General features: G+C 42.8%; 1 protein-coding gene across 4 annotated transcripts in view; it reads left to right on the forward strand.

The window, feature by feature from the left end:
• Positions 1-19,884, forward strand: part of SETD4 (SET domain containing 4) — a 178,133-nt gene that overhangs the window by 151,547 nt on the left and 6,702 nt on the right. For all 4 annotated transcript variants that reach the window (XM_064579083.1, XM_064579062.1, XM_064579091.1 and 1 more), the window contains one exon: positions 17,685-17,780. The gene's annotated coding sequence lies outside the window, so the exon portion shown is untranslated. The remainder of the gene's footprint in view (positions 1-17,684; positions 17,781-19,884) is intronic.

Here is a 19,884-nt window from a genome sequence, read left to right on the forward strand (position 1 = left end):
TCAGTTAGAACTATATGCAGACTATTCAGAATAAGTGAATCGGCACTATGAAAAACAACATCTAAAGAAGGAATGTTCATAACCTCTTGTGGGGACTCCCGTGGGTATCTACCAATCCTTGAAGTCAGATTCTTCCTTGGACCTCACAGCAGATTAGTCTCGAATCCTCTGATTTGGTGTGTTTTGGGGGTGCATCTAATTGGATGAATAAGTTTTCTTCAACAGCTCTGGGTCCATGATTGGTTAGGCCTGGGGGGAGCAAGTCCAAGCATTCCTTGGGAATTTTATCCCTTTCCACTTCTTCCTGGGTGTCCTCTCCACGGAATACTCTTTGAGACTGTTCCTGAGCTCTCCCTTATCCTGAGTGCTTCCTTTTCTGCTTATGTTTCTAAGACGAGCTGCACTTTATGTTAACACACGCTGTCTCTGGCCCCTGCTGATTCTCTGCCTCAGTGGTCCTCTTCTGCTGGGATCCTTTGAACCAAAGAGGGATGCTCAACCAAGCTTCCTGGTCTTTCTGTGCTCATAGGGGAGGGAGCTCAGGGTTCTGGCCCTGCACTCTGGATGCAACCAGTCACTCTCCATGCTCTTAGGTCTGCTTTGTCCCCAAGACTGCCACTGGCTGCCATGCCCTCTCAGGAACCTGATCCCTCTCTTGGAGCCTGCCCAGTACTCAGTCTCCCACTTGTGTTTGGATCGGCCTCTCCCTTCTGTTTACTCTTGTCAGTCCTCCCCAGGGGCTAGAGTCTTGCCTCTGAGCCATGGTCCATTGGTGGGAGCCCAATTCTCTGCCCTTCTTCTCTGATGCTTCTTGGCTGTCTTTCTGCCTCTTTCCTAGAACAGTTCCTGCTTCTGCTTCCTTCCTGCTCCTGGTTCAGTTTACTTGTTGGAAACTTCATGGCTCACCATGTTGACAGATGTGCTCTCTTCTCTCGCCCCATCCCATGCTGTCTGCCTTCCTGGATGACACTTGGTTGGTTGTTGCCAACCCCTGTGGACATTGGGCCCTGCTTGCTGAACTGGATTCTGAGCTGGGTCTGTGCCCAGCTCTCATATATCCTACCCCACCCCCGTGAGTCCTTCAAGTTCCAGATTGGGTCCCTCTACATCTCTTCCATCCTACTGTGGTAAACCACCCAACACCCAAACATTTCCTATCCCCTAATCTCACCCTTATTTGTATTCAAATTTTCCTACCATATAATTTCTCCTTCCCAGTTTTGCAAATCTGCCTCTTCCATTATGGTCTCTCTTTACTGGTGCATGCTTAGAGGCACCATGAGGTGTGATTATTGGAGATTGTCTGCACCTGGTTATTGCTCCTGTTCCCACCACTCTGTTACAAACATGCCCCCCAAGATCTCAGTGGCTACCTATTGACAAACCATTGGCTGCATCTCAGTCCTCCTTCCCTCTTATTTAATCTCCTGCCAACTTTGGCACAGTTTACCACCCATTCTTTCTTTTTTTTCTTTTTTATTATGTTATGTTAGTCACCATACAGTACATCATTAATTTTTGATGTAGTGTTCCATGATTCATTGTTTGCATATAACACCCAGTGCTCCATGCAATATGTGCCCTCCTTAATACCCATCACTGGGCTAACCCATCCCCCCACCCCCTCCCCTCTAAAACCCTCAGTTTGTTTCTCGGAGTCCATAGTCTTTCATGGTTCCTCTACCCCTCCAATCCCACCCCTTCATTTTTCCCTTTCTTCTCCTGATGTCCTCCATGCTATTCCACAAATAAGTGAAACCATATGATAACTGACTTTCTCTGCTTGACTTATTTCACTTAGCATAATCTCTTCCAGTCCCATCCATGTTGATGTAAAAGTTGGGTATTCATCCTTTCTGATGGATGAGTAATATTCCATTGTATATATGGACCACATCTTCTTTATCCATTCATCTGTTGAAGGGCATCTCAGCTCTTTCCACAGTTTGGCTATTGAGGACATTGCCACTATGAACACTGGGGTGCATATGGCCCTTCTTTTCACTACATTTGTGTCTTCGGGGTAAATACCCAGTAGTGCAATTGCTGGGTCATAGGGTAGCTCTATTTTTAACTTTTTGAGGAACCTCCATACTGTTTTCCAAAGTGGCTATACCAACTTGCATTCCCACCAACAGTGTAAGAGAGTTCCCCTTTTCCACAACCTCTCCAACATTTGTTGTTTCTTGCTTTGTCAATTTTTGCCATTCTAACTGGTGTAAGGTGGTATCTCATTGTGGTTTTGATTTGAATTTCCCTGATGGCTAATGATGATGAACATTTTTTCATGTGTCTGTTAGCCATTTGTATGTCTTTTTTGGAGAAGTGTCTGTTCATGTCTTCTGCCTATTTTTTGACTTGATTATTTGTTTTTTGGGTGTTGAGTTTGAGAAGTTCTTTATAGATCTTGGATATCAGCCCTTTGTCTGTAGTGTCATTTGCAAATATCTTCTCCCATTCCGTGGGTTGCCTCTTTGTTTTGTTGACTATTTCCTTTGCTGTGCAGAAGCTTTTTATCTTGATGAAGTCCCAAAAGTTCATTTTCATTTTTGTTTCCCTTGCCTTTGGAGACATGTCTTGAAAGAAGTTGCTGTGGCCGATGTTGAAGAGGTTACTGGTTATATTCTCCTCTAGGATTGATGGATTCCTGTCTCACATTGGGGTCTTTCATCCATTTTGAGTTTACCACCCATTCTTTCTTAAATTGCCCTGCTGCCTCATGTTTGTTGGGAATTTTTGCTCCTTATCCTTCCTTTGGCATCCATGACTGACCATCTTTGCTGATTTTTCCTGAGCATCCCTCCCCCTCCTCCCATCTTGGGGCCTCACTGTGTCTTCTAGGATGTCCCTTTACTCCTTTGCTGTTGCATGCTGTTCTATGGTCCCTGCCTCAGGGGCACTTGGTTTTGTATTATGTTAGAACTGGGGTGGAGGGGATGTGAGTGGCTCCTAGTGCCTATAGTTCTTCTTTCTAACTATTACATTCCCCATGTTATTCTTCCATTCCCCCAGACAGGAAACCCTGGATTCTCTCTCAGTGGATTCCTTCAGCTCCTTTATTTTTAAATTTTTTTTATTATTATTTTTATTCTTTATTTAAATTCAATTTAGTTAACATATGCTGTATTATTAGTTTCAGGGGTAGAATTTAATGATTTATCAGTTGCATATAACATGCAGTGCTCATTCCATCAAGTGCTCTCCTTAATGCCCATCACCTAGTTATCCCTCCCCCCAACTCACCTCACCTCCAGCAACCCTCAGTTTCTTAGAATTCAGCGTCTTTCATTATTATTTTTTAAAATAGGTTCCACACCCAGCATGGAGCCTAACCTGGGTCTTGAACTCAGCACCCTCAGATCTAGACCTGAGCTGAGATCAAGAGTCCGATGTTCAACCGACCGAGCCACCCAGGCACCTCCTTTAAATGACAGCATCCTATTAATACATCCCTGAATCTTGCCATCTTCATTCTTTCCTTGTGGGAAAACAGGAAACCTACACATCAGAGTTGTTTCTCTGCAGCAGGAAGTTCAGCCCACTGGCTCTGAGTTGTTGGTGGTCCAGTTTTCCTAAAGCAACCTGTGGAATATGTGCGTGCGCACACGCACACACAAACACAAGTAGATCAAATGAAGAGAGAGAGATGGGTTCCTGGTTCTTTTGGAGTTTTCTCTATACAGTCTGTTGTCCATTTTGGTGCATATTGCTGGGTCTCAAGCTGTAGTTTACTGTGGGGTGCTCTCACCTAAGTGGTATATCTGACACATCAATGCACCCAGATGTGCCAGAGCTAGTGCTGGTGTTTCTGGAAGGCATGGTGGTTGGAAAACACTCTTCAAGAATATATTCAACTTCGGGCGCCTGGGTGGCTCAGTTGGTTAAGCGACTGCCTTCGGCTCAGGTCATGATCCTGGAGTTCCGGGATCGAGTCCCACATCGGGCTCCCTGCTCGGCAGGGAGTCTGCTTCTCCCTCTGACCCTCCTCCCTCTCATGCTCTCTGTCTCTCATTCTCTGTCTCGCAAATAAATAAAATCTAAAAAAAAAGAATATATTCAACTTCAAAAATAAATGTTCTAGCTGTAATCTCTCAAACTAAACAATAAAAATATAGTACTTTTGGAACTATATTTTTATTGGTTAGTTTACTATTTATAATGAAAGCAACTCTGAAAGTGATCTCTTTTTAATCAATCACATGAACCGTCCTACCTGAATTGCTAGAACAAAGCAGAGAAATGAAAAATAAGAATGATAACGTATTTGCTGTGTTTGGCATCTCATTTGATTCACATGACACACCCATGAAGTGATTAGTACTCCCTATTTCCCCCTTTTGTAGATAAAGAAGTTGAGAAGTGGAAAGATTTCATATTTCACATTAGCAGCACAACAGTACTAGAACACAGATATTCTCTTTCCCAGGCCAGCACTCTTTCTACTATGCTGTTTTACTTCTTATGTTACTTAGCTGTGCAGTGTTAATTAAAGACCCCTCCCTGTCAAATAATACTGTTGGAAACCTTATGGAAAAAATAGAAATATAAAAAAGTGAAAAAAGGAAAATATATCAATTTTGTCCTAACACTAAAACACAACCATTATGTATAATTACTATATATTCGTCCAAACAATGTTTTCTACAATAGCTGGTTTTTTTTTTTTCAAAGTTTATAAAATACTATCAACACAGTTTTTGATTTTCTGCTTTGTCACAGTGATTTCCTCATGTTATATAATCTTACCAATATAATTTTTGAAATTATGTAGTATTTGATTGAGTGAATGTTTTGGTATTTTTGGTGGCAAAATTTAGGATGAAAATGTCAAATGACTATAAATCTGTTGATGGTATTGCCTATTCAGCAAGTATTTAAGAACCTCCTGAGCGTGGGTGCAGAGGGAGAATTCACGGAGCCAGTGAGTGGCCTTGTCACAGGAGATGTGGCATAATGTCCTCCTGAGTGACTTCAGGCAGTGAATTGGAGGTTTGAGGAGTCTTGGTCATTTATCAAAATAACACTTCCTTCTAAGTGTTTACTCCAACTCAGACTGGCCACTGCTCCTATTTCTTGCTATTTGGACTGTCGATGATGGTCATACTATCATGTTCATAATCACCGTGTTTGGTCTGCTTGCCAAGTCAGCTTGCTGTCTTGTAAGATGAGAGCTGGCCATTAGTGAAACAACAGGAATATGAACAGGACACTGGAAACATTCACTGCTATAGTAAGAAAGTCCTCTTAATGCAGTATTGATGACCTGCATTGAGGCAGAAAAAGAAAGACTTCTCTTGTTGTTGTGTAGTGGGGTCCCTGCCAAGCAAAACTGACACCTAACAATGAATTGCCAAATGTGGTAGCCAGCCTCCAATGTGGCCTTCCGTGATCCTCACCTTCTTACTAATTCACATCCTGGTATAGGCCTTTCCCACACTGAAGGGGCTGGCCTGTGTGACCATTAGAATATGGTGGAGGTGAGTGATGGGATTTGACTTCAAGCCTGACTCATAGGTAGACTCTATTCTCTGTGGAAATTAATTGAGCCCCAAACATGGAGACTCAGCTACACTCTTTTTAAGATTAAATTTAAAAAGATTCAGAACGATTTGCTCTCTTTCTCTCTCTCTCTCTTTTTTTTTTTATAGTTTGTGCCTCTAGTGCTACAACACTACATGTTCTTGCCTTTTAAACAGTAGATTGGAAATAAACATTGTTAGTACCCTGACTACAAAGATGAAGAAATGAACTTTGAGATCCTCTAATTCTGTTATTCTGCATGACTGCTCAGAACTTTTGTGTTTAAAATTGAAAATGAGAGTTGCAAGGTGAAAATGTTTTTGATTGATAAGTGCAACTTTTAGTTCATGAGTGAAATATTTTCCTGAATTTAGATAAAATCTTTAAAATGAAAATTTCTTTTTTTAAATTAATTAATTAATTTATTTTTATTCTTATGTTAATCCCCATACATTACATCATTAGTTTTAGATGAAGTGTTCCATGATTCATTGTTTGTGCATAACACCCAGTGCTCCATTCAGAATGTGCCCTCCTCAATACCCACCACCAGGCTAACCCATCCTCCCACCCCCCTCCCCTCTAGAACCCTCAGTTTGTTTTTCAGAGTCCATCGTCTCTCATGGTTCGTCTACCCCTCCGATTTCCCCCGCTTCATTCTTCCCCTCCCGCTACCTAAAATGAAAATTTCTTATTTTTTAAAGCATTTTAATTGTTTGTCTTAAACTCAAAGAATGAGTCAAAGGAATAGTGTCTGTTATTTATTCCTTCATTAATTAATTTCATTAATTATTTCATACTATTATTGAAAATGATTTTGTTGTTCAGAGGCTCTTCTTTGAGTGTCAGTATACAAGATATGCCATTATCCTGAGACTATCCTGTTGGCCGGCCCTTTAGACCCATGATGGGACCATAACCAAATTTATCCCATTGTGTTTTGGGCCATCCATTTCCCCAATCCAGGGGTGCTTAACCTCCCACTGTTGACATTTAGACTGGATAATTCTTTATCATGGGAAGCTTTCCTGTGCCTTGTAAGATGTTTAACAGCACCCCTGGCCTCTCCTCACTACATGCCAATAGCAACCCCCTTCCCAGTTGTTGCAACCAAAAATATCTCTAACCATTGCCAAATGTCTCCTGGGAAGCAAATCGTCCCCAGTTGAGAACCACTATATTATATTATTATATATTTGAACTGTGGGATAAATATGTCATCTTGGCAAAGAAACTTAAATGAAATCATCATAAACACTGAGTCCTGGGGGTTGAACTGGTATGTGAAGTCCTGAGACATCAGTGTTATAATTCAGAAGTGTCAACCTGGAGAACAGGCCCAGTAAAAGGAAACCTTATGGTGTCTCAGCTCTGTGTCACATTGGATAATTGGATTAAGGACTCAGAATCTGTGAGTAGATTCTTCTGGAATTTTTTTCCCGAAGAGATTTTTTTTTTTTTTTTGTAAAGAATTTGGCCCTTTGCTGAATATGAAAGAGATTCTTTTTGAAATTCATCTCTAGGTCAGTGAAAAGCTACGTGACCTCTAATGGACATGAAGTAGAGGCCAGGAATAAAGAGGGTGACATCTAGCAAAGAGCCCCTTGGGGTAAACTCTGAAGCTGTTAGATCTGTTAGATCTTCACAGACACTTATCCAGGGCTCCAGAGGTCAATGCAGGCTATAGATACTTAACTGGAACTACAGGTTGAAAAAAAGAGGTGGATATATCCTTCTCAGGGTCATGGTCTATTGCAATGGTTTCATGCATTTTTTTGAGTAGTGTTACTCCCAGATATGCAGTGCTTATTTTGGGCTGGTGGTGATACTGGAGTCCTACTTGTTTGGTCTTCTGCTTATCTATGGCAGCCCCCGAGGTGCCTCCCAGGGGCTCATACCGGCTCAGGAGAGCTGATGATGTGCAGCTCTTCCCAGCTTTGCATTTGCTGACTACACATTGGTAGTTTGAAATTGGCCATGGTGGGAGTATTTACACCATGGAAATTAGTAAATAGTACATATCAGGTCCCCCTCACTTCCTCCTGAGGCCCACTAATCAAATATTTATCAGCACATCACTGTTTTCCAGGAGCCCTAGGGCCTTATGGAACAGGATTTAAAAACTACTGGTGTATTGGCATGGTATATTGGGAAGAAGTTGTGCTAGTTTACTAAGGTTGCCTAAGCAAAATACCAAAAACAGAGTGTCTTAAACAATATAAATTTATTGTCTCACAGTTCAGGAGGCCAGAAGTCCAAGATCAAGGTGTTTATAGGGTATTGTTCCTCTGACATCTCCAGGGAAGGACCTGTTCCAGGTTTCTCTCCCAGCTTCTGGTAGTTATGCAGGCTTGTAGTGGCATAACTCCAGCCTCCCATTGGTGCTTTCCCTGTGTGTGTGTCTGTGTCCACATTTCCTTTTTTTTAATAAGGACACCAGTCATATTGGATTAGAGTCCACCCTAATGACCTCATTTCAACTTGATTAACTCTGTTAAGACTCCTGCTCTAAGTAAGGCCACATTGGCAGGTACTGGGAGTTAGGACTCTGGCATATCTTATATTGGGGGAACACAGTTCAACCCACAACAGTAGCCAAGCATGGAATTTGGTTCTGTTCTGTTCCTCATTACCTGTGTAGCCTTAACTTGACACCTAACAGTGTCATTTCTATGTCCAAAAATAATGGGGTTGGACCATGTAATCTGTGAGATTTTATCTCTCAAATTCTAGGACTTCACAAATACTGTTCTTGACCTTTCCATTAGTGGGCTCAATCTCTGATTTGTTTTTATGCTTTCTTTATGTATAAGGGAAGCTGGTTAGAATTGGCTGGTTAATAGCAGTAGCCACTTTTTTTATAAGATACTTTTTTTTTTAAGATTTTATTTATTTATTTGACAGAGAGAGGGAGAGCACAAGCAGGGGAAGTGGCAGTCAGAGGCTGAGGGAGAAGCAGGCTCCCTGCTGAGCAAGGAGCCTGACATGGGGCTTGATCCCAGGACTCTGGGATCATGACCTGAGCCGAAGGCAGACACTTAACTGACTGAGCCCTCTGAGGGACTCTGGGACACCCTTTGGAGGAATCCGTAGCCCTTCAGTGTGTCTACAATTTCTGCATATCAGAAAAGGTTTGAATTTATAAACTGTAGTTAAGATCATAGAACTTGTGAAGCTTAAAAGAGGTTCACGTTAGTATAGACAACTCATATTTTTCTTGCTTATGGGAGCTCAGCCTTCAGAAACCTTTCTCCTAATTACTCATGAGCTTGGTTACCATGTAGCAGTTGCCATTTTATTGTTTGATGCTGAGCAGCTGCCTCCATTGCCACCCAAGACCTCTGAAGAGCCTCTGTACCTCTAGGAGTGAGGGCTGCCTCCCCTTCCAGGTCCACTCTCTAGGGTGCCATCTTTTCTGGCTGAGCTGATGATGTGGTGAGCCCTTCTGGGCCACAGCTCTGTGGTCTGCTGTGGAGAGAATTTCTCTTTTTACTTAGTCTTGTACTTCATGGAAGAAAACTGAAGCAGTGCTGCCCTTACCTTAATGCCTTCGATATCTTTAGTGAAAGACAGCCCTTATTTCCATTACAGTCTCTGTACATGGCAGGCTGGGCTGGGCTGGGCTGGGTTGGGTTCAGACTGGGTACCAAGGTCTACTTGCAGTAATTTCTCACTGATGATGACTAAGGGTTGCTTGTTGGGCTGTCTTTTGCCAAGAAGCCCTTCGGTTGCTCATTAACATGGGTTCCTGGTGATCCAGCATCTCTAACCCCCAATACTTAAGTCATACCCAGATGTCCCTCTCAGTGCTGGCATCCAAGGATACCAAAAAGGATACTATTAATTGATTTCTGTTTGGAGGAAGAGGTGAGGTCATATAGTGAAATGGCCATAGCAGTTAGTAATGGTACTAGAGGTTTTGTTTGGCAGTGTATGTAGCTGATTGCCTGGACCATCCTGCTTCTGTTTAACTAAGCTCAACTTCTGTGCAAAATACTATTACCTGCACATGCGGTGGTGGAAAACTTTTGAGAAGGAGATCACATGAATGTGGAGCTACTAATCAGATAAGTGAGGAGGAGAAGTCCCAGGAAAGAATGCCCTGTTCTATTGTAAACAGAATTAGTTTACCTGGAATCTCTTGTGTGTTTATTCATGGCATTAGCTCATAATTTGGGTCCCAGTTCTGTTTATTACACTTCTTATAAGTTTGTTTGTCTTCCTCCTCTTACCTGCTGGCAGGAATTGTCCAGCTGGGATGGTAAAGTCCTTGTGGGACAGGCCAACCCCAGTTTCATGAGCTTGGTCAGAAGTCGACATTTTGATCAAGCCTGAAAATCAAACTAACGTGAAAATATAACCTTGGAAGGTCTGAGGTTAAAAACGTGAGTCTTTAGTGAAGCAAGACATAAGGATTGGTCTCTTCCACAAGGGTTCTACATTCAGCATGGTGTCTGGTATCTCAGCCCTCTGTCATGGATAATTATTATTTAGTGGAGAAAAAGCCCTTTTCATGGGCACAGCGTATTCTGGGCCATAGAAGACACTTGCACTGATAACTGAGTAGCTGCAGAGTGACCAGCTTGTTGCTGGTCTTTACTACTGTCTTTATTCTGTCAATAAAATGATGGGGAATCTGGAGATTTTTACATTGATTAAGGAAAATGTTGGGGCCAGGATCTTTTCCTTTTAGGCAGTCTTGTGAATTTTGTCCTCACACACCAGTCAACAAACATTTGTTTGAAATACTACCATCTGAAATCTTTTTTTTTTTTTTTAAGATTTTATTTATTTATTTGAGAGAGAGAGAGAGAGAGAGCACATGAGAGGGGGAGGGCCAGAGGGAGAAGCAGACTCCCTGCCGAGCAGGGAGCCCGATGTGGGACTCGATCCCGGGACTCCAGGATCATGACCTGAGCCGAAGGCAGTCGCTTAACCAACTGAGCCATCCAGGCGCCCACTACCATTTGAAATCTAACGTCCATCTATTGGTGCCTTCTGGTAGCCAGGAATCAGAGACTGTCCCACATCCTTGCCCTAAGTGCACTTGGGGTTTAGATTGGGGTGGATTTTACCCACTTTCTTCTCTGCTTCCTATCTTTCCTCCTCCTAGATATTTTTTTTCTAAACTTATTTCACTGGTTACTTTTAGAAATATTTTGAACAAAGCAATTTTTCCCCACTGGAAAACCTTTTTCCATTAGGAAGATGTCTTTCAAAGGTTCTGAATGCTGGTTTAGCAACTTTTGTCATGCCCCCTTGGAAAGGTGAAATTGATAGTTCCATAAGGTTAAAAAAAAAAGTTAGTTTCCCACTTCCTGTCTGAAAAAGGATACTTCTGGTTGAATAGGTTGGTAGGTTGCATTAAGTAGCCTTCACTGAGGGTGGGCTAAGTTCTGCCCCAGGTTGGTCCTGGAACGTTGGCCACTTTTAGGGCATCCCAGGGATATGAATCTGCTCCAGGATTTGCGTGAGTGTGTGTGTGTGTGTGTGTGCGCACGCGTGCACACACACTTTACAATGCCATGGGTCCCTGGTCAGTTAGTGGTGATGATGATGTTGATATAAATGAGGTTCTATTTGGTTCAGCCAAAGTTGGCTGCACTTCTCTGGGAGGCCCCAAGGTAACCCTTTCTCCCTGACTTCTCAGGAGTACCTGTGGTTGAAGACCATAAATGCTTCTCTAGGGTCACAATGGCTTGCATTTATTATCCATTTGGGTCCAGTCTGTCTCTGGGATCTCTGTTGGCCTGGGTTCATGCGTTGATGGACATACAGTCAGTGGGTAATGGGAATGGAAGCCTTAAGCTGTATGCCTTTCTAGGTCTAATCTAAGACCTTTCTTCTGTTGATGAAGAGACCAAGCCCCAGGAAGGAGAAGGAACTTGAATGAAGTGCAGAATCCAGGTGTTCTGACTCATGGTTCAAGTCACTGTCTGCTACTTCAGGGGTCTACAGATGGCAATAATCTTAATCACCTGGGTGTGTATTAACCATGCAGATTCCTTGGGATCCTCTATGAGATTCTGATTTTAATAAATACTTGTGGTCAACACTAAACAATCAAGATATAATGTGAGCCATATGTGTAATTTGAATTTTTCTAGTGGTCACACTGAAAAAGGAAAAGGAAACAAGTGAAATTCTAATAATAGATTGTATTTTTATTTATTTTTTTTAAATTTTATTCTTATGTTAATCCCTATACATTACATCATTAGTTTTAGATGAAGTGTTCCATGATTCATTGTTTGTGCACAACACCTAGTGCTCCATGCAGAATGTGACCTCCTCAATACCCACCACCAGGCTAACTCATCCTCCCACCCCCCTCCCCTCTAGAACCCTCAGTTTGTTTTTCAGAGTCTATCGTCTCTCATGGTTCGTCTACCCCTCCGATTTCCCCCGCTTCATTCTTCCCCTCCCGCTACTTTCTTCTTCTTCTTTTTTTTTTCTTAACATATATTGCATTATTTGTTTCAGAGGTACAGATCTGAGATTCAACAGTCTTTCACAATTCACAGCGCTTACCAGAGCACACACCCTCCCCAGTGTCCATCACCCAGTCACCCCATCCCTCCCACCCCACCCCCCACTCCAACAACACTCAGTTTGTTTCCTGCGATTAAGAATTCCTCATATCAGTGAGATCATATGATACATGTCTTTCTCTGTTTGACTTATTTCACTCAACATAATACCCTCCAGTTCCATCCACGTCATTGCAAATGGCAAGATCTCATTCCTTTTGATGGCTGCATAATATTCCATTGTATATATACACCACATCTTCTTTATCCATTCATCTGTCGATGGACATCTTGGCTCTTTCCACAGTTTGGCTATTGTGGACATTGCTGCTATAAACATCGGGGTGCACGTACCCTTTCGGATCCCTACTTTTGTATCTTTGGGGTAAATACCCAGTAGTGCAATTGCTGGATCATATGGTAGCTCTAATAATAGATTGTATTTAATCCAATATAGCTAATTTACTACTGTCACACACACACACACATAAAGATATTAGTGAGTTATTTGACTTTTTTGGGTACTAAATCTTAGAAATTTGGTGTGTGTCTTATACTGTAGCACGTTTTAATTTGGATCAGTCACATTTCAAGTGTCAAAAGCAAGTAGCTAGGGGCTATCATATAGTATAGTGCAGATCTATAACTGTTCCTTACCAAGCATTGAAACCCTTCATAAAAGGCGTATCGACATAAATGGCTGAGAAAAAATAAAGAACTCCCCATTGCTAGACTCAAATGTCTAGTGTTGTAAAGTTCAAAATCCAAGTGCCCCACCACCCAAAACTTGTTAAACTTCTTGGGCTGCAGTATGTTAGTAGACAGGGATGTGTTTTCACAGAAAATATGTAGGAAACCATTGGCTGTCAGATGACAAAGACATCTTGAGGCCACACGCCACTTATGTGCCACTGAGCATGTGTGTTTGCACGTGTAGACTATTGTGCAAGCGCTGAAGGCACAGGCACCCTGTGAAGTGTTTCAGTGGAGTTTTCAACCAGAGGCAGCTGATAGGTTTCCAGTGTAATCTGTGAATGCAGTTGGGGGATTTTTGCTCGTGAATCAACTTGTTTGGCTTGACAGAACTTCTCTGTGCTCTGTCCATGTCTCAGCTTCACAAAGGTGCTCTGTGTGTAAATTTGTAGGGGGAGTGGAAGGAGGATCATGGAAGTTCAAGGTAAACTTTTCTGAAAAAATACAACACTGGGGAGCTGGGATGGAAATGCAGGAAGGTCCCCAATCTGACTTTCCACTCTCCCCACCAGAAATGCTTTTCTGGGGGTTGAGGGTGGAAAAACGTTTGAATTCTAGCTAATAAGATAGAAGTAATGATGGGACTTACATTTCTGTATATGTATTAATGTAATTAAAGTAATTATTGATTAATTATATCTGAAGAATGGTTATAAAGATGTCAGTTGTTCAAATCTGAGTCTCATCATTCTTTTTCATCTGCCTTATGCTTCATTTTGATAAAAAAAAAGAAAGAGAAAAAAGTGAGCCATCAGAAGGAAACTGGGTATTTTGTGCATGGTCTGTACTTGGAAGGATGTCATGTTGTGTTGTATAGCCACTTTGGTGGCATCTACTTTCAAAGCATCCTGTAATGATGGAGAGTGAAAGAGGGTGAGAACATAGAATGCACAATAATAACAATGTCATAACAAGAACAACCACGAGCATTTATCAAGCATTATGTCTTAGACCCTGATACTCATTTAATTCTCACAGTAACCCTTGAAGAAGGCACTAGTATTTATATCCTCATTTTCCATTGAGGAAACTGGAGCACAGAGATGTTAGCTGCTTCGCCCAGGTCATCCAGCTGGTAAGGAGTAAAACTGGGGTTAAACCCAGGTGGATCCTTAGTTCTTACCCAAAAGACCGCAACCTGTTATGCTTGGAAGACTCCTTAAATGTCCTTCCACCAGCTTCCCATCAAGGCAGAAATCCCTCTGACCTTCCAAGCAGGCAGTCTTCCAGCCCCCACTCAAATGCATTGAGGAGTGGGGAGCTCATTACTTTGTTGGAAGTCATGCCTTTTATAAAAAGCCCCAATAGTTGGGAAATTCTTCTTTGTGTAAAATCTCCCTCCTATAATTAGGAAAATTTGACTTCCCCCAATGTTCTTAGGGTAGAGACTTCTTGAAGCTATAATAATATGGAATTACACATGATGGGACTTATATCTCTATGTATGTATTAATATAATTGGAGATTAATTACTTTGGAAGAATAGTTGTAAGGATACCAAGTGTTTAAATCTGCTTTTCACCATTCTTTTTCATCTGCCTTTGCTTCAGCCTATGGAACTGCTTACTCCATATCTTGTTATGGATCTCAGGAGGTCCCACCTTCATACCCTTTGCTCAGGCTGCCTGGAAGAGCCTTCCTTCCACCTGTTCACAGCCAAGCTCTCTCAGCCTGAGCCCTCTCTGCCATTAAGTCTTCTTTGGTAGGGAAGGAAGTTGTTGTTACCAATGAGAGCTAAGTAATTGTTTCCCTAAGAAGGATTAAAAAATTGGAGGTGATTTCCTTCCTCTAGACCTAGAAGAAATATGACAGCTGTTTGAGCATCTGTGTTGTGTTGGAGGATGATGAGGCTTCCTTTGGGCAAATCTTTTAACTGGGACTTTGGGCAAATCCTTCAACATTGTGGGCCTGGTTTCCCCATTAGCAAAATGCAGTGCTTGAATCAGGGGATCCCACCAGTCAAGGTGTACATACCTGGAACCCCTGATCAGCTTTTAAAAAATGCCCATGATAGGAGTGCTCTGTCAGACCTGTGGATTGGTAAGCCCACTGTGAATGGGATTCTCTGTCTGTGAGTGGAAAATTGAGGGTTGCTGTCCTGATGAGGAAGCAGTATGAATATTTTTGGAAATTGGGAGGGTTGAATCAGCCATTAACGCTCTGTTGATCTGAATGGGAGGTATTTTGGTGGATGGGTGGTGAGAGCATGTTTCTACACTTTGGATAAATACAGCGTTTTGGGTTTGGTGGAACAAGTTTGATTTTAAGAACTAGAGCACAAGTCATCTCCACTGATGCTTAAATGAGCTGCAGGCTGAGCAAAGAAGAAAAAGGCACCAGACAGCCACCAGGGCTATTGGGTACAGGGACTGTTAGAAGGATTTCTAAGATATATGTTGATTGATTTTTTTTTATTTTGTGGTTTTTAAAATAGAAAAATCCCCCCCTTTTTTTAATGAGGGTATGATGGACACCAAGGCTGGAGTTGTGGGGGGTGGGAGTGATGGGGTGGCTGGGTGATAGACATTGAGGAGGGTATGTGCTATGGTGAGTGCTGTGAATTGTGTAAGACTGTTGAATCACAGATCTGTACCTCTGAAACAAATAATACATTATATGTTAAAAAAAAAGAAGAAGATAATAGGAAGGGAAAAATGAAGGGGGGGAAATTGGAGGGGGAGATGAACCATGAGAGACTATGGATTCTGAGAAACAAACTGAGAGTTCTAGAGGGGAGGGGGTGGGGGCATGGGTTAGCCTGGTGATGGGTATTAAAGGGGGCACGTACTGAATGGAGCACTGGGTGTTATACGCAAACAATGAATCATGGAACACTACATCAAAAACTAATGATGTAATGTATGGTGATTAGCATAACATAATAAAATAAAAAAAAAGAATGACAAAAAAAAGGAATAAGGGTTATAGCTGGGAGGGGAAGGTCTATAACCTCTGCAGAATCCTGAAAAGGGACTGAAATAGTCTGTGTACCATGGAGAAAAGACCCCAGTGCACATGGCTCCCCTCAGATGCCAACAAGAAGAGCTGGGGAGGCACTTGAGGGAAGATCAGGGGAGATGCTCATGGCAGCTGAGTCCTGTGGAGCTTCAGCAGGTGGGTCAGAAACCAACCAGAATGAAGGGGGGGAAATCGGAGGGGGAGATGAACCATGAGAGACTATGGACTCTGAGAAACAAACTGAGGGTTCTAGAGGGGAGGGGGATGGGGGGATGTGTTAGCCTGGTGATGGGTATTAAAGAGGGCACGTACTGAATGGAGCACTGGGTATTATACATTGGGTATTAAATACACTGTATTATATTAAATATAATACACTGGCTATTAAACAATGAATCATGGAACACTACATCAAAAACTAATGATGTAATGTATGGTGATTAACATAACATAAAAAAAAAGAGAAAGAAACCAACCAGAAACGCTCTGGACTTCTCACTTTTGAAACTGCTTGGAGTGTCCTACTAATAACGTGGAGGCAGCAGAGAGTCCTGGGCTTCCCTATTTGGGAATTCACATTTTACTAAGTCAAGCACTGTGGTCTGAGCTGCCCCACCCCTGGTGTCTTTCCAAGCATCATCCCATTGCTTCAGTTTTCACCTCTTATAGCTTAAATTCAGTAACTCATAGCAGAGCCTGTGCTCCAGTCTGATCTTCTCCCCAGACCAGGTAGAACAGCCTGAAAGAGAGGGACGGATGGAACAACAGTGGCATAACCTCGGGGGAGGCTCCAGTATATTTCCAAGTAGGGAGGGCTCCACAACCCATGAGAGGGTCCTGTAGCCGAAATGACTCATCTCCCCTTCTTTCTTGTTGCACTTGTTCTCCCGGGCTTGTGACAGGCTAGGAGGAGAAAGAGAAGGGGGAAGTGCAGGAAGTAGCCTCTTTTTAATTAATTAATTAATATTTACTAAATTTTAAAAATTAACATATAATGTATTATTTGTTTCAGGGGTACAGGTCTGTGATTCATCACATAGCACATATCCTCCCAGTGTCCATCCCCCAGCCACCCCATCCCTCCCACCCCCCTCCCCAGTGTCCATCCCCCAGCCACCCCATCCCTCCCACCCCCCTCCACTCCAGCATCCCTCAGTTCGTTTCCTGAGATTGAGTCTCTTTTAAGAGTAAGAATTTACAAGTTCTCTGCCAATGTTCTCTATTTACCTCCATGAGCCTTTGAATGGCTTGAGTCCCATCTCCTTTGGTGGAAATGAGATGCAGCTTGAGGACATGCTTTGAAAAATTAAGAACATTATAAATGCCCCAAGATTATTATCTTGCCCAACTGGCATTTGTTTCTTGGGAATTCCTGACTTTTTCCCATTATTGTGAAACTGCCTTTCAAGAACAAGTCAGAGGTTCTCATAATCACTTCACACCTGTGGAGAACTGTCAGGAGCCTTGATGAAATGCTTGGTAAAGATGATGAGTAAGTGCTTACAGCTGCTGGAAATGCTTCCTATGCCAGGGCTCAGGAAAGGCCAAGGACGAAGAGGGACACTGTGCTCCCCAAGGGGACTGTACCTTCCTTGGAGGAGTGCCCTGCTGTGGGTGTATCATGTTGTAGGGAAGAGCCCATGTTCCAGAGTCTGCCTGCTGGAGCCATAGCCCTGCTTCACCATTAGCTGTGTGACCTTGAGCAAGCTCCTTAATCTCTCTGGTCTTGGGTTCCTGTTCTGTATAGTGGGGAAAGTGATAGTAACTATGAGATGTGTTGTCAAGATTAAGTGGGGAGACCTGGTGGCATTGTGTAGAATAATTCTCTAAGTACCAGCTCTTTTTGATATTGGTTTATGGTAATCACACATGAAGGTGCAGAGCCCTATGTGATGACTGTGTTACTCCGTTTATTCCTCACAGCTACACTGGAAGGGCTCTTATCCCCATCTTGTATTATCCCCATCTTGTACAAGAGGAAAACAGGGTCCCTGAGAAATGAAGTCTCTTGCTATGCTGGTAAGTTGCAGAACTGGGATTTTTTTTTTAACTCAAGACAACTTATCACCCATAATTCATTATTTACCTTAAAATACGTTACCAATAATACTTTAAATAACTGATTAATATAATCTGTAGTCCTTGACATTTGCAACATTTCCTTGCAGTGTGAATAAAGTGCACAGGAGGCTTCCTGGGCATCTCGGGCAGTTCTGGAAGTGTCTACCAGACTTCCATGGGCTAGCTCCTTGCCTGTGTTCCTAACTGCTCATTGGAGAGCTCTGCTTTGGTTCCCCACAGATACCCCAACTTCTGCAGTTTCTGAATGGATCTCATTACCTTCCTCTAAAACCCCTTCCTCCTCCTGCAGTCGCTCTTTCAGATTAATGATCTCACCATCCTCCCCTTCGTCCAGACTGGAAATGTTGGTGCCATCTTTGACTCTTCACCCTCACCTGCCCTTAAAAGTGGTAGCCAGTTCCTGAGGACTAACCTCCACAATGTCTTTTGACTCTGTCTCTTTCCATTGCCACTGCAACCATCAGGGTTGAGGCCAATGTTAGGTAAGGCAGGCATAGCCGGTATAACAAATAGATCTCAAAGCATAAATGGCACAAAACCAAGAGAAGGTTAGTTTTTACTCATGTAGAAGAGAACTGGTTAAGTACACTGGTTATAGTCCATGCAGCTATGCAGGGACTCAGGCTGATGGAGGCGCCCCTGGGCCACCAAGGATACCCTGGGTTCAGGTTCATCACAGCCAGCTGGAAGGAAGGAGGCATTGAAGAAGTACTCAGGAGGTTTGATGGCAGATCTTGTAGCTGAGCCCATCTCTTCTGCTCATATTCCACATGGCCACACCCACTCACAATGGAGGCTGGGAGGTGCAGTCCAGCGGTTATAAAGCCTTGGTAATTTCTTGCCTAGTTTTTGCAGTGGCCCTCATGCTGATCTCTCTGCCTAGTCTCTTTCCACATCCAATCCATCCTCCACAATGTTGCCAGAGTTAACTTCGAAATCACCAATCCTGCAGGCCTCCTGTTGCCTCCAGAACAATACCCATAATGTGGCATTCAAAGGGTTCCACAGTGTGGCCTAGGCTAATTTGCCAGCTCACCTCCTACTCTAAACCTCTAATAGCTTCAGGCCAGCCCTGGCAGATTCCATGGTTCTTCTGCACAAAGCCATGTATGCTCACCAACCTGTACCTCTGCTCTGAATAGGTGGCCTCTCATCATTCATGGTCTGAGCCCTCTTCATCCTTTCAGGCATCATTTAGAGGCCACCTTCCTCCTGAAGTCCCCTTCAAGTTGGTGGTCCTCAATTGAAAAGGATGCCTCTCTCCCCTCTGTTCTCCTTGAGTACACTTTTACTATAGCCATAGGAGAAACATTAGGATTACACTTTCTATTATAACTCTTTGTTGAGTCCCTTGCCAGACTAAAAGCTTATCTTGTATTTTTCCTTACTCTTAATGCAGGATAAATCCAACCTCTTTGGCATGACACACCAAAGCTTTCATAATCTATTTCAACAGATAATTCTAAGCTTCATTTTTGCCATTCTTCCCAGAAGTCTGGTCTGGCCACCTTAAAATTCCCTGTGTCTCTGTTGCCCTATGTCCTTTCATGTTTCTGTACCTTTGCTCTGCTGCTCTCTGCCTGGAAAGCCCACCACAGCATCTCCACCATCTGGTGAATGAGTGACCCCTTCACCTGCTTCATTCCTCGGCCTTCCTTCTGTCACAGGTGTCCACTCCTCTGGTAGAGCCTCACCACTATTCTAGTCCATCATTCCCAACAGCTGGGAATTCCTTGAGAACCAGAACATCTTGATTGGTTTTTTTTGGAGCCTTGATGCAAGCACCCCGTTTGGTGCATAGAAAGATTAAATAAGCATTTCTTGAATGAATGTACCCACCATTTAGACAGCCAGGTGCTGTTTACTTACCCCTGGAGGACGGTGCATAGTGTGAGGACAGTGACTGCCTGAATTTAATCATAGGGCAGTCAGGACATTTTGAACAATCAGTTTCTTTTGTTGCTTAATGCCCCTACTAAGATGGCAGAATGCAAACACATTTCTCATATGTCAAGAAGGACAAGAGTAGGTAAAAATCTGG

Source organism: Mirounga angustirostris, unplaced genomic scaffold (assembly GCF_029215605.1).
Source record: "Mirounga angustirostris isolate CCGP_5_RB_7025 unplaced genomic scaffold, mMirAng1.0.hap1 SCAF_1, whole genome shotgun sequence".
NCBI lineage: Eukaryota > Metazoa > Chordata > Mammalia > Carnivora > Phocidae > Mirounga > Mirounga angustirostris.